This window comes from Nycticebus coucang, chromosome 1, assembly GCF_027406575.1.
Source record: "Nycticebus coucang isolate mNycCou1 chromosome 1, mNycCou1.pri, whole genome shotgun sequence".
In the NCBI taxonomy this organism is placed as follows: Eukaryota; Metazoa; Chordata; class Mammalia; order Primates; family Lorisidae; genus Nycticebus; species Nycticebus coucang.
In genome coordinates, this window is record NC_069780.1 from 157,295,536 (window position 1) to 157,306,925 (window position 11,390).

General features: G+C 38.3%; 1 non-coding gene across 1 annotated transcript; it reads right to left on the reverse strand.

Moving 5' to 3' along the window:
- On the reverse strand, positions 1-104 carry LOC128593458 (small nucleolar RNA U13). Its single transcript, XR_008382359.1, has one exon. It is a non-coding gene; the product is annotated as a small nucleolar RNA U13 (small nucleolar RNA).
- Positions 105-11,390: the final 11,286 nt, after the last annotated feature.

The window sequence follows — 11,390 nt, forward strand, 5'->3', positions numbered from 1 at the left end:
TGTCAGACGGGTAATGTGCCAACGTCATAACAAGATTTGTGGGAGGCACATCTCACGCATGTGCATGAAAACCCAATTATCACTTTTATGAAATACAAAAGAATCTCCTTCAGTATTATTTATATGGAAAAATTGATAACCTTCTTGACCCAACCTTTACTTCCAGTGCAACTACGAAAGAGGCATTAATAGGTATCTTTTTAGCTACTTGGAAATTTTCCTGCACACACTCACAAACACACATATACTAATTTATATGCAAAATGCTAATATGTGTATGCCTTTTTTTCTACTAAACATAACATTCTTTTGTGACATATGTAGAAATGTATTCATCTATTTAAAGACTGCCTAGAATTGTGTAGTTATAATATAAGCATTCATGGGATTAATTTTCTAGTAATGAACTAGATAATATTTACTTTAATGCTTTTAATATATAACATTATTTTAAGGCTCTTTCAACTATAATTTTAATGCCTTTTTAAATATTAAATGTCTATTTTTATTTTTTCCCAAGTAGACAAATTGCTTGGACTATTTTGTTGCTTATATATTTTTTACAGTTTCCCATTTTTATTTTATTTTATTTTTTTTTTAGAGGAATTATGTCAGCTTTATTACAGACGTGATAGCCACATATACTCCCTCTGATGGATAAGTTACAACAGGCAGTTTCCCATTTTTAAAAATTGCTTGTATAGGGTGGTGCCTATGGCCCAAAGGAGTAGGGCACTGGCCCCATATACTGGACGTGGAGGGTTCAAACCCAGCCCTGGACAAAAACTGCAAAAAAAAAAAACAAAGAAAGAAAGAATTTACTATGGGTCAGGCACTGCTCTATGAGTCCAATTCACAATACACTCATGAGTTAGGAGCTGATGTTATTTCTATGTTCCAATAAGGAAACCTGAGGCAGGGAACATAAGTGACTGTTCTAAGTCACACAGTTATTAAACTGGTACTGGATTCATCAGAAGGTAATCAAGCATCAGAGTCTGTACTTTTTTTTTTTAGAGACAGAGTCTCACTTTGTCACCCTTGGTAGAGTGTCATGGCATCACAGCTCACAGCAACCTCTAGCTCTTGGGCTTAGGTGATTCTCTTACCTCAGCCTCCTGAGTAGCTGGGACTACAGGTGCCTGCCACAAGACCCACCTACTTTTTTTTTTTTTTTTGGTTGCAGTTTGGCTGGAGCTGTGTTCGAACCCACCACCCTCTGTATATGGGGCTGATGCCCTACTCACTGAGACAGAGGCGCCACCCAGAGTCTGTACTTTTTAACTACTATATGATACTGCAATGTGTAAATTAGTGGAACAATTTTTAAATAATAGGTGTGGATATATTTTCATGTATTACATTTTGGTAGTTTTTGCCATTTTGCTAAGAATGAGTGAAATGTGAACTTAATCCAATGGAATCTGAAAGCACTCCTTTCTGTAAACCATTGCCAATGCCAAATACATCTGTTACTAAAATCATGTCCCTGAAAGTGGCAGATAATAAAATAAAAAGTTACATCAAAATGGTTTCCTTTTAAAAAATACAGAAAAAAATGTATTCTAATGTGTTGAAAACCGTGTTCTTTTTTGCCATGTTATGCAAAGATATTAAAAATGGTAAAAGGTTTTTAAAAAATGTACATATGTGAAATTGTATTCATTAAAAAATAATATAATGTTAGAGGGACTTTATCCAGCAAATAACAAGCAGTGTAACATAGCTCTTTGTACCCTCAATGATTCCCCGGTAATAAAAAAAATAATAATATAATGTTCAACTGAGCAGATGAATTTAATCTGTCAGTGTTTTTGTCTTTTTTTCCTCAAGATCCCCATCATAAAAATTCTTTCATGTGACATTTTGGTTGTGCTCAGAAAATGTCCTGATCTTCTTCATTTCTGGTCATTTAGTCACATATTTTTCAGACAATGCCTTTGCTATAGAAAAGCATGCCTAGGGCAGCACATGTGGCTCAGTGAGAAGGGCACCAGCCCCATATACAGAGGGTGGCAGGTTCAAACCCAGCCCCAGCCAAACTGTAACACAAAATAGCCAGGTGTTGTAAAGGGCACATGTAGTCCCAGCTACTCGGGAGGCTGAGGCAAGAGAATCACTTAAGCCTAAGAGTTTGAGGTTGCTGTGAGCTGTGATGTCACAGCACTCTACTGAGGGTAACAAAATGAAACTCTGTCTCAAAAAAAAGAAAAAAAAGAAAAGAAAGGTTATAGGGTATGTCCCTTTTAAAATTGTAGCCAATAAATGTCATCTTGAATTCAATGACTGATCTACCTTCACTACTTTTGTCCCTGTGAAACTCCTTGAGATAGTAATTGACATTTTCTGGTCATGCTCATGATTGAAGGCAAAAATAAAACAAAATTAAAAGGAACAACTACAACAAATGAGTTTGACTCATAAAATACATAATTTTACAAAGTTTAATCTGTGAATGCATCAACATCAGAGCATTATATGAGAGTTTCAAAGGACACAGGGTGGGAGTGGGGTTAAATTTGCATCATTTTGTCCACAATGAGGTATCTTTTAATTTGACCCTGTGAATGTTCTCTGAATTATATTTGCAGACCCTAATGAAGAAGCTTAAACTTTCGGTTTAAATCTTCTTATTCTGAAATGAATGTATTTAGATTAAAGGAACAAGCATTTACGCCTTCAGTGTATGAATCCAAATATCATAAATTAGTTATGTATTAATTTGAAGGCTGGTTTGTTATCACTTTTTTAATTTTTTAATAATTAATAACAAGTGGTAATGTTTAACTTACATTTCCCTTATCACTACCAACACCTTGCTTACCTACCTATCCTCTACCAATTCCTTTATTTTTTACCCATTTATTAATTGTATGTAATTTTTCTTGCAGGAGATTACTATTTTTATCCTTTACTATCTTTTTCCCTTCCTTGTTTTTTCTTCCCAAAGATTTTGTATTGTTTATAGAAGTCTTAGGAACAGAAGGAAGGTCTAACTTCTCTGAGCAGAAAAAGGTGAGCACAAGAATCTCCTTTGAAAACAAAACCAAGGCTGGAATGAATGATATCCTTATCTGTGGCTTGAGGCAATAGACTGCTACTGAGCACAGGCAAGGTGTATTAAGAAGTCAAGAAGGTTGCCACCACCCTATTCCTCCAGGCCCTCTGAGACATGAAGGAGCCTTTCCTGCAGAGAAGCTAGGCTCTTTGGGACACGGGGTGCAGCCTTGATATGCTGCTTTGTCATGCGGGGTGCGGAGAGTCTTCAGTTAGGGAACCAGGAGCCTGCTGGGCATCTGACCAGTGCAGTTATACAGAGTCCTATGCTCAGAACATTCCCACATGAGGTTTAGCTCTGCGTGACTGTCTTGACGTTCTTAATAATTTTATCTTTGAAGTGTTTTCTTTTTTTTTTTTTTTAGAGACAGAGTCTCACTTTATCACCCTCGGAAGAGTGCTGTGGCATCACAGCAACCTCCAACTCCTGGGCTTAGGTGATTCTCTTCCCTCAGCCTCCCAAGTAGCTGGGATTACAGGCACCCACCACAAGGCCCAGCTATTTTTTGTTGCAGTTTGGCCGGGGCTGGGTTTGAAACTGCCACCTTCAGTACATGGGACTGGCGCCCTATTCACTGAGCCACAGGCGCCACCCTTTGAAGTGTTTTCTAAGTGGAGTTTTATAATGTCATCATGGAACATGCACGGAACATACACATAGACAGAGAAGGTATACTCAGATTCCGTGTGCATTGCCATTCCTGGACACCTTATCTGAACAGAATTTCAGTGGCCCCACTGTGCTTGGGAAGTCAGTGAGACTACAAGTGGATGTGAGGTGAATGTGATATCTATGCCCGTGTTAGGGGAAAGGGATGGAACCAGGCACTAGTAGCTCCTAGAGGCCAGGCTTTCCTTTGAACACATTTGCTTCAAATGCAGAAAGCAGGCAGTGGCTTTTCATAAAACATGAATGACCAAGGAACCGTATCATGCCCTTTCTTACTCATGTTACTTCCTTGCATTTGGCAAGTGCTTATAACAAAAGTAATGACATAGAAGAATAAACAGGATAACCCACACTTCCATCTCCTTTCAGGCTAACGTGTAGCCGTATGTAAAGAGTGTTGGTATAAAGCACGTGTATAAAGAAGCGAAGCAAAAACATCAGCTACTTTGGTGCAGCATTTCAGCTTATTGGGTAAAAATAAACTGTGTATGCATATGTGAGTTATGAAATATGAATTGTATAGTTTCAGTGATTCTGCTTGTAAATTAAATGCTCTTATATTGGCATCTAAATCTGGTATGGCCCACTATGAAGGTGAATGGTGAAGTTCTTTCTACTAATTAATTTTTTTTCTTTACTTAGAACATTAAAGAGCAAATAAAAGAGACATGGCAAATCAAGAGAGAGATTATGGAAGGAAGTTACAGTGCAATAGTTTAGCACTTTTAGTGGAACTTTCTCATGCTCTTTGAGTAAAGTGCCCTAGTTTTATTTACACATTGGACTGCAAGATTAAGGAGCTGTGCCTGCCTGGTTGATCAAGGCTCTGGAGAGGACCCTACGATGGCAGAGAGGCCAGTGGCATGGCCTTCCAGTGCTGCTGCTGCAGGTTCTGTTCTTTGGCCCTCCTGACTCCCTGGCTGTGGCACATTTCTGCAGATTCTCTCTGGGTTGTTGGCACCAACTCATTTTCACACTGTTACCCTGATCAACCCCAAACTTATGCTGTTTACTTGCTTTTCCAAAAAAGGGTCCAGCATTTCCAAAATTTTTCTTCAAAGTGTTGCCAGGATAATAGAACTCTTTTCCCTTGGCTGAGGAGCCCTGCTGAGCCCCAAACAGATGGAGAGTATAATTCATCCCCTCAGCGATCTGGAAAACACTGAGATCCTACAGCATTTGTGTGGCACCTGGCCCCTCCACAGACCCTGTCGTCTGGATGAACTTTCTGGTCACTTTTCACGCTGTGTCTCTGCCAGTGATTTTGCTGATGGCTCTGTCTCTCCTTTTTGTTTCTGGTCCATGTGGCAGCTTGTTACAGTAGCCATAAACTCAGATTTGTGGTGCTTGGAGCCTGGCAGAGAAAGCTGTGAAACTGCAGTGACTACTTTATCACCCCAATTTTTAAGACTATACTTGAATAGTTGCATCCCAGAGTGTGTGTATAAACCCACCGATGTTTTGTTTTGTGTTTGTTGTTCTGCCTAAACAGATACCAAAACAAAACAACTGCAGGGCCATTCTCTGACGCCCTCCCCCCCCCCCCCACTTGGAAGTGACTGTTCATTTATATGTCTTTACATTTTGCGTTTTTCTGTGCTTTTTTTTTTTTTTTGGTTTTTGGCCGGGGCTGGGTTTGAACCCGCCATCTCCGGCACATGGGACCGGCACTCTACCCCTTGAGCCACAGGCGCCAATATGTCACCCTTTGTAGGCATCATATCGTACAAGTACTTTCACAATCTGCAATTTTGTTACTTTGTGGTGTGTCTTTCATAGTGTGTAAATTTTCTTTTAAATTTTATGCAGCAAAAACTGTTATTCTTTTCGTCTATTCTTAAATTTTATGCATATGAAGGTTTTCCTTATCCTCCGCCTAATTTAAAAATTCCCCTATAGCTTTTGAACAATTTTATAGTACTTTCTTCAGAACTCTAAGCAGTTTAGAATTTATTGTTTAATACAGTATGTAAGAGAGAGATCTAAATTTATTCATCAAAACGGGCAGATTTTTTTAAAGTAAAATGTCATTTATTGAATGATCTGTCTTTTTTTTCTTTCTTTTTTTTTTATTAAATCATAGCTGTGTACATTAATGCGATCATGGGGCACTATACACTGGTTTTATAGACCATTTGACATATTTTCATCACACTGGTTAATATAGCCTTCCTGGCAGATGATCTGTCTCTTCTCCACTGTTTTGAAATGTCACATTCTTTGGCAGGTACAAATTCTCATGTGTATGTGAGTCTTTTTTCTTTCTGCTCTTAATCTTTAACCCATTTGTCTTTTCCTGTATTAGCATCACACTGTTGAAGTTATTATATTTTTATAGATTATTGTGATATCTATTAGGACAAATTCTCCTTTAATAGTCTTAAATTTTTTCTTTGGTTTTGTTTACCTTTACATCTTAGGAATATTTTAGAGTCAATTTTTTTTTGTGTGTGTGATCAAAAAAGCCATTTTGGAATTTAAGAGAAATTGTATTGAATTTTCAGATTAGCTGAGGGAGATTTGGCATCTTTGAGTCTTTTTCATTTATTGTTGTTTTTTTTTTGTTTTTTTTTTGAGACAGTCTCAGGCTGTCGCCCTGGCTAGAGAGAGTGGCATCACAGCTCACAGCAACCTCCAACTCTTGGGCTCAAGCAATTCTCCTGCCTCAGCCTCCCAAATAGCTGGGACTACAGACATCCACCACAATGCCCAGCTATTTTTTGGTTGTAGTTGTCATTGTTGTTTAGCAGGCCCGGGCTGGATTCGAACCCGCCAGCTCTGGTGTATGTGGTTGGTGCCTTAGGCACTTGAGCTACAGGCGCCAAACCTCTTTTCTATTTTGTAATACTGATAGAGTCAAATCAGTAGGGAGGGATCCACCCAAATAGAACCAGCCCACCCAAATAGAGACTCGCTCAGATAGAACCGTCCCACCCAGGAAAGAGTGACTGCAACAATCCCTGCCCCTTTCCTTTAAATTCCCATCCACCTTAACTCACGTGCTGACTTCTTTCTCGAACTCAGCTCTCCCATACCAGGGTGGAAATAAAGACTGCGTTGCCCACAGAGAACCTGGACTCCACTTCCTTTCACTCACATTTTGAAATAATCTTCTATTTTTGGTCTTTGACCTCTCAAATACTTTTCCATTTCATTGGATCTTGGAAAATCTTAACTTTTCCTTCACAATTTTAGTTGAATATATTCATAAGCATATCATTGTTTTACCTTTGTTAAATGCATTATAAAACGTGCAATTGTTATTTATTTCTGTAAATAAAACATTACTAACAAATACATTATTTTTTAACTGACCCCCTTATTGAATTATTTAACTCATCCTAATAGTTTTTCTATTGATTTTTCAGGATTTTCTATGAGGAAAATAATGTCAATTTTAATTAATGGTGATTATTGTTTCTCCCCAATATTTGTTTTTCTTATTTAATTTCTTATTTATTAGAACTTCTATGTAATAATCATAGTATTTAGTTTCAAACAATAGGATAAATTAGACTGGTTAATTTTGGCAAAAAAAGATTAGTTCAAGGGAAAAATAGAGAACTACATTTTGAAAACAGGTAGGTTAAGCAGCAGAATAATTGAATGCAAAACAAATCCATCTGGTTAACTTATGACTGCTATTAGTAGTGAGGAACAGTAGGCCCCCCACTTGCACCCCTGGCTTAGGACAGCATTGACACTCAGCTCCCACTTGTATTATTACATCTTGTTGCGTAGGAAGACAGAGTGGTTTCACATCTGCCTTTGTCTCATGGCATTATTTACTGGTTCAAGGTTTTGTTTGAGTGCATCTGACTAGCCCTGTCATATGCACATGCCAAAGTGGCAAACAAAATTTGAAAATGTGTGTTTCTTGACAGTTCAGAGTTCCTCAGTTAGTGAGAAATTTCCAAATCATAGTATTAGGTTTTACATATGTTGAACAGAAAGCAAAGCAAAGATACAAAAACATTTCATACTCATGAAAGATTGTTGAATAGTACCAGGGAAGGTATGATGTATTTTGTTTCTTTTAATTGGAATTCGTACTGTGTTCTATTCTCAATTATATTTTTTGATGTTGATTGATACCCGCAGCTACATTAAAGAAGATTCTTTTATTTCTAGCTTACTGAGAGCTTTTTTTTGTGGCTTTAATAAAAGCTAACTGCTGAATTATTATCAAATACATTTTCAGCTTGTATAGAGATAATTATACATTTTCTCTGTTAATATAAAAGAAAAAATTACATGAATATATTATCTAATGTTGAATAATTGCCTTGTATTTCAAAATCTCTACTTGACTTTGTGGTTTTATTGGTAAGTCAACATTCAGTGTTTATAATGCATATTGACTTATTGGGCTTATTAAGCCTATACAAATGTATTTTATAGCTGATAATTTTTGTATATTATTATTGTTGCTTTGCTCCCCCTTTGTCTTTTTCTCTTGTGATTTTTGTATCTATTGCTATTTCCCTTTCCCTCCACCCTCAACATCGGGTAGCCTCTACGTACAATTTTTAACAAGGTCAATCACATCTAACTATGAAGGAAAAGGAGGGACCCAAGGTTGGACTGTGCACAGGCTAATGGACAGTGAAAAATGACTTTGTCAATTGGTCAGGAACCTAGAATGGAAAACATATAAAATGTGAGGTAAAGGGGGTCTGGAAAAGTGCCTGTGGGTGGACATTTGGGAATGGGCGGCGTGGGATGTCTTTGTATTTCCTGTTAATGGCCACTGAGTGGGTTAATGTCAGGTAGGCTGTGCAGGGACAGTGGTCACTTGAAATGAGGTAACACAGTGGCAGAGAAAGAAGCTAAGCATGGTGTTCACATCAAATAAAGAATACTTCACTGTTACTACTTAGCCTGCTTTTACAAGTATGAAATGTTTTTGTATCTTTGTTTTGTTTTCTGTTCTGATTTTCTACTAGCCAAGTATGTTAATGTCCTGGGTCTGCCACAACAAAGTACCAAAAACTGGGTGGCTTCACAACAGAACTGCAGAGTCTCACAGTACTGAAGACCAGAAATCCAAAATCAAGGTGTTAGCAAAGATGGTTCCTTCTGAAGCCTGTGAAGGAGAATCTGTTCCATTCCCCTCTCTTAGATCCTAGGAGTCTCAGGAGTTCGTGGTCTGTTGATGGCCTTCTCCCTGTGTCTTCATATCATTTTCCCTCTGTATGATTTTCTGCCTATTCATATGATATTCTTTTTTATAAGGACACCAGTCACATTACTCCAATATGACCTTATCCTGACCTATTAATAATTATATCTGCAACAACCCCATTTTTAAATAAGGTCATATTTTGAATTACTGGGGTTAGGACTTCAACATGTGAATTTTGAGGGGACACAACTCAGCCCATAACACGAAGGATGATCTAGTTTCAGACGATGCTGAATTTTTCAATCTGTCAATAGCAGAGACCAATGCTGTATTTCTGATAGGGCACCACCACCTGAAGAGGCCAACTAGCTTCATTACATTGCCCCCTGGGGCCCCTGCAGCTCTTGGAAAAGACAGCAATTCATTTTAACAGAAATAGACTTGTATTTGGGGTTTGGGTTTGTCTTTCCTGCTTGCAGAGTCTCCATTTGCCCCTCTCCCCCACGGCCAATAAAGTGTTTGATCCACTGACCCAGAGTCCCACACAACATTGTAACAGACCAAGGCATTAATTTCTAGCAAAGAAGGTGCAGGAGTGGGTGCAGGACCATGGGATCCACTGGTCATATTACAGCCACATCACCCAGACGTTGTCAATCTGATGGAGGAACAGAACTACCTGTTGATGACACAGCTGAAGTGGCAGTTCAGATGTGACGCTTTGAGAGGATAGAGGGCCATCTTTCAGGATACTGTATTCTTTAATACAACCAGAAAATGTATTTGAGCTCAGAAACTAAGCAGTGGAAAATAGGAAATTTGTATTTCCTATCCCTGCAACTCTGGATTCTGTGGATTTAAAGTTTCTGGTTCACAGAGAGGAAACAATTCCAGCAGAGAACACAGAAAGAATCTCATTAACTGTAACATAGAACTGCCCGTCACCTGGACACCCTGCTCTCATCATCACAAAGACCTGAAAGGCAAGAACAAAAGTTGCCATCTCAGCGGGGTAAGCTGCGAGTGATCTGTTCAGTTACCGCAGATGGAGCTCAGCCCTCTTTGGAATTATGTTATGTATCCAAATAAGAAACTGAAACCAGAGTAGCTGATGGTCAGGGGTAACCAGATTGGATTGTAGTTTGGGGCAAAGGGAAAATTTTACCTTCACCTCCTGAAGGTTTGTTGAAAAATTAATTAATATGTGTAAAAGGCAAATTAATGGGAAAATAGCATATCAATTTATTAGTGTGTACAGAGGAGAATTATACAGTGACTGCCCAATATTTCAATGGAATATAGATGTTTATACATCTCTATATATTTTTTTAGAGGATTATTTAGAATTTAGAATTATACAGTGACTGCCCAATATTTCAATGGGATATAGATGTTTATATATATAAATATATATATATATATATTTTTTTTTTTTAGAGGAAAGGGAGATGGGGAAGTGTGGATGATTTCAAAGGAGTAGTGAATGGTTTTAAGGGGAATTTAATGGGCTTGAAGAACATACACTGGGCTGGGACAAAGTCTATTTGGCCTGCAGAACAGACAATGGTTTGTGACAAAAGGCTGCCCAGGTGTGTTGACAGACTTCAGACTTTCTGTGATATGAGTTTAGTTAATGAAAACCCAGGGAAAGGACCAGAATTAATTTTTTTTTTTTTTATCTCAGGTCTTGACTTTAGGCAGATAAAGTATCTTAGAGAGTAACTTTATCCTGTGCTTTGGGAGAGAGAGCCTTGACAGCCAGGGCCGGGAAGGACAGAGGGAACTTGAGAGGCTTCTTCCGTTCAGCACGTCAAATGCCACATTTTGGGGTATCAGTTTCTGATCCCCCATAATAGGAAAGGAATTTCGTGTTTGTGTTGAGTGTGTTGTCAAGACAAGTTGCAGTGTGGCAGGTACACGAGTTCTTCCCACTAACCCTCCTTTTCTGATACAGTCTGTTTCACACGATTACCATCATAAAAGAAAAATAGTCCTGGTGCATTTGTAACTGTGGATGTTGTGTTATAAAATATTTCCTAGATAAGACAAACTTCAGTTCTTACTAATTTGGATGAGAATGGAAACCTTCCCTTAAATTTAACTAGTCTGATAGCTGGCAGCATTTTCCAGGACCAGCTCCTGGCTCCATATATTTGTAACCTGGCATCCTCTGTACTTAACTCTGGTGCCGAGTGACACTGCGCGTCATGTTAGAATGCTCAGCTACAGGGTAGAAGTTCTGTGTACTCTGAAGCCATTTCTATGCTTGTTTGGCTAAAAATCACTTGTCTCTACATAGAAGTGACTGCTAAACAGAAACTGTTATAACAAATCTGTCATAAATATACCCTTAACTTCCTCTTACCATGCCATCTGACATGTGATGAAGTGTGCTTAAAGGGAAGTTGTTGGAATGGAAATAAATGGTCATATTAAACAATTTCAGTTAAAATAGCTTACTTCAGTGAATGTTACAGAAGACTGTGGCAAATGAACATATCACCTGCTCCTCCCTCAGGACCTGTACAAGTCGGGGGT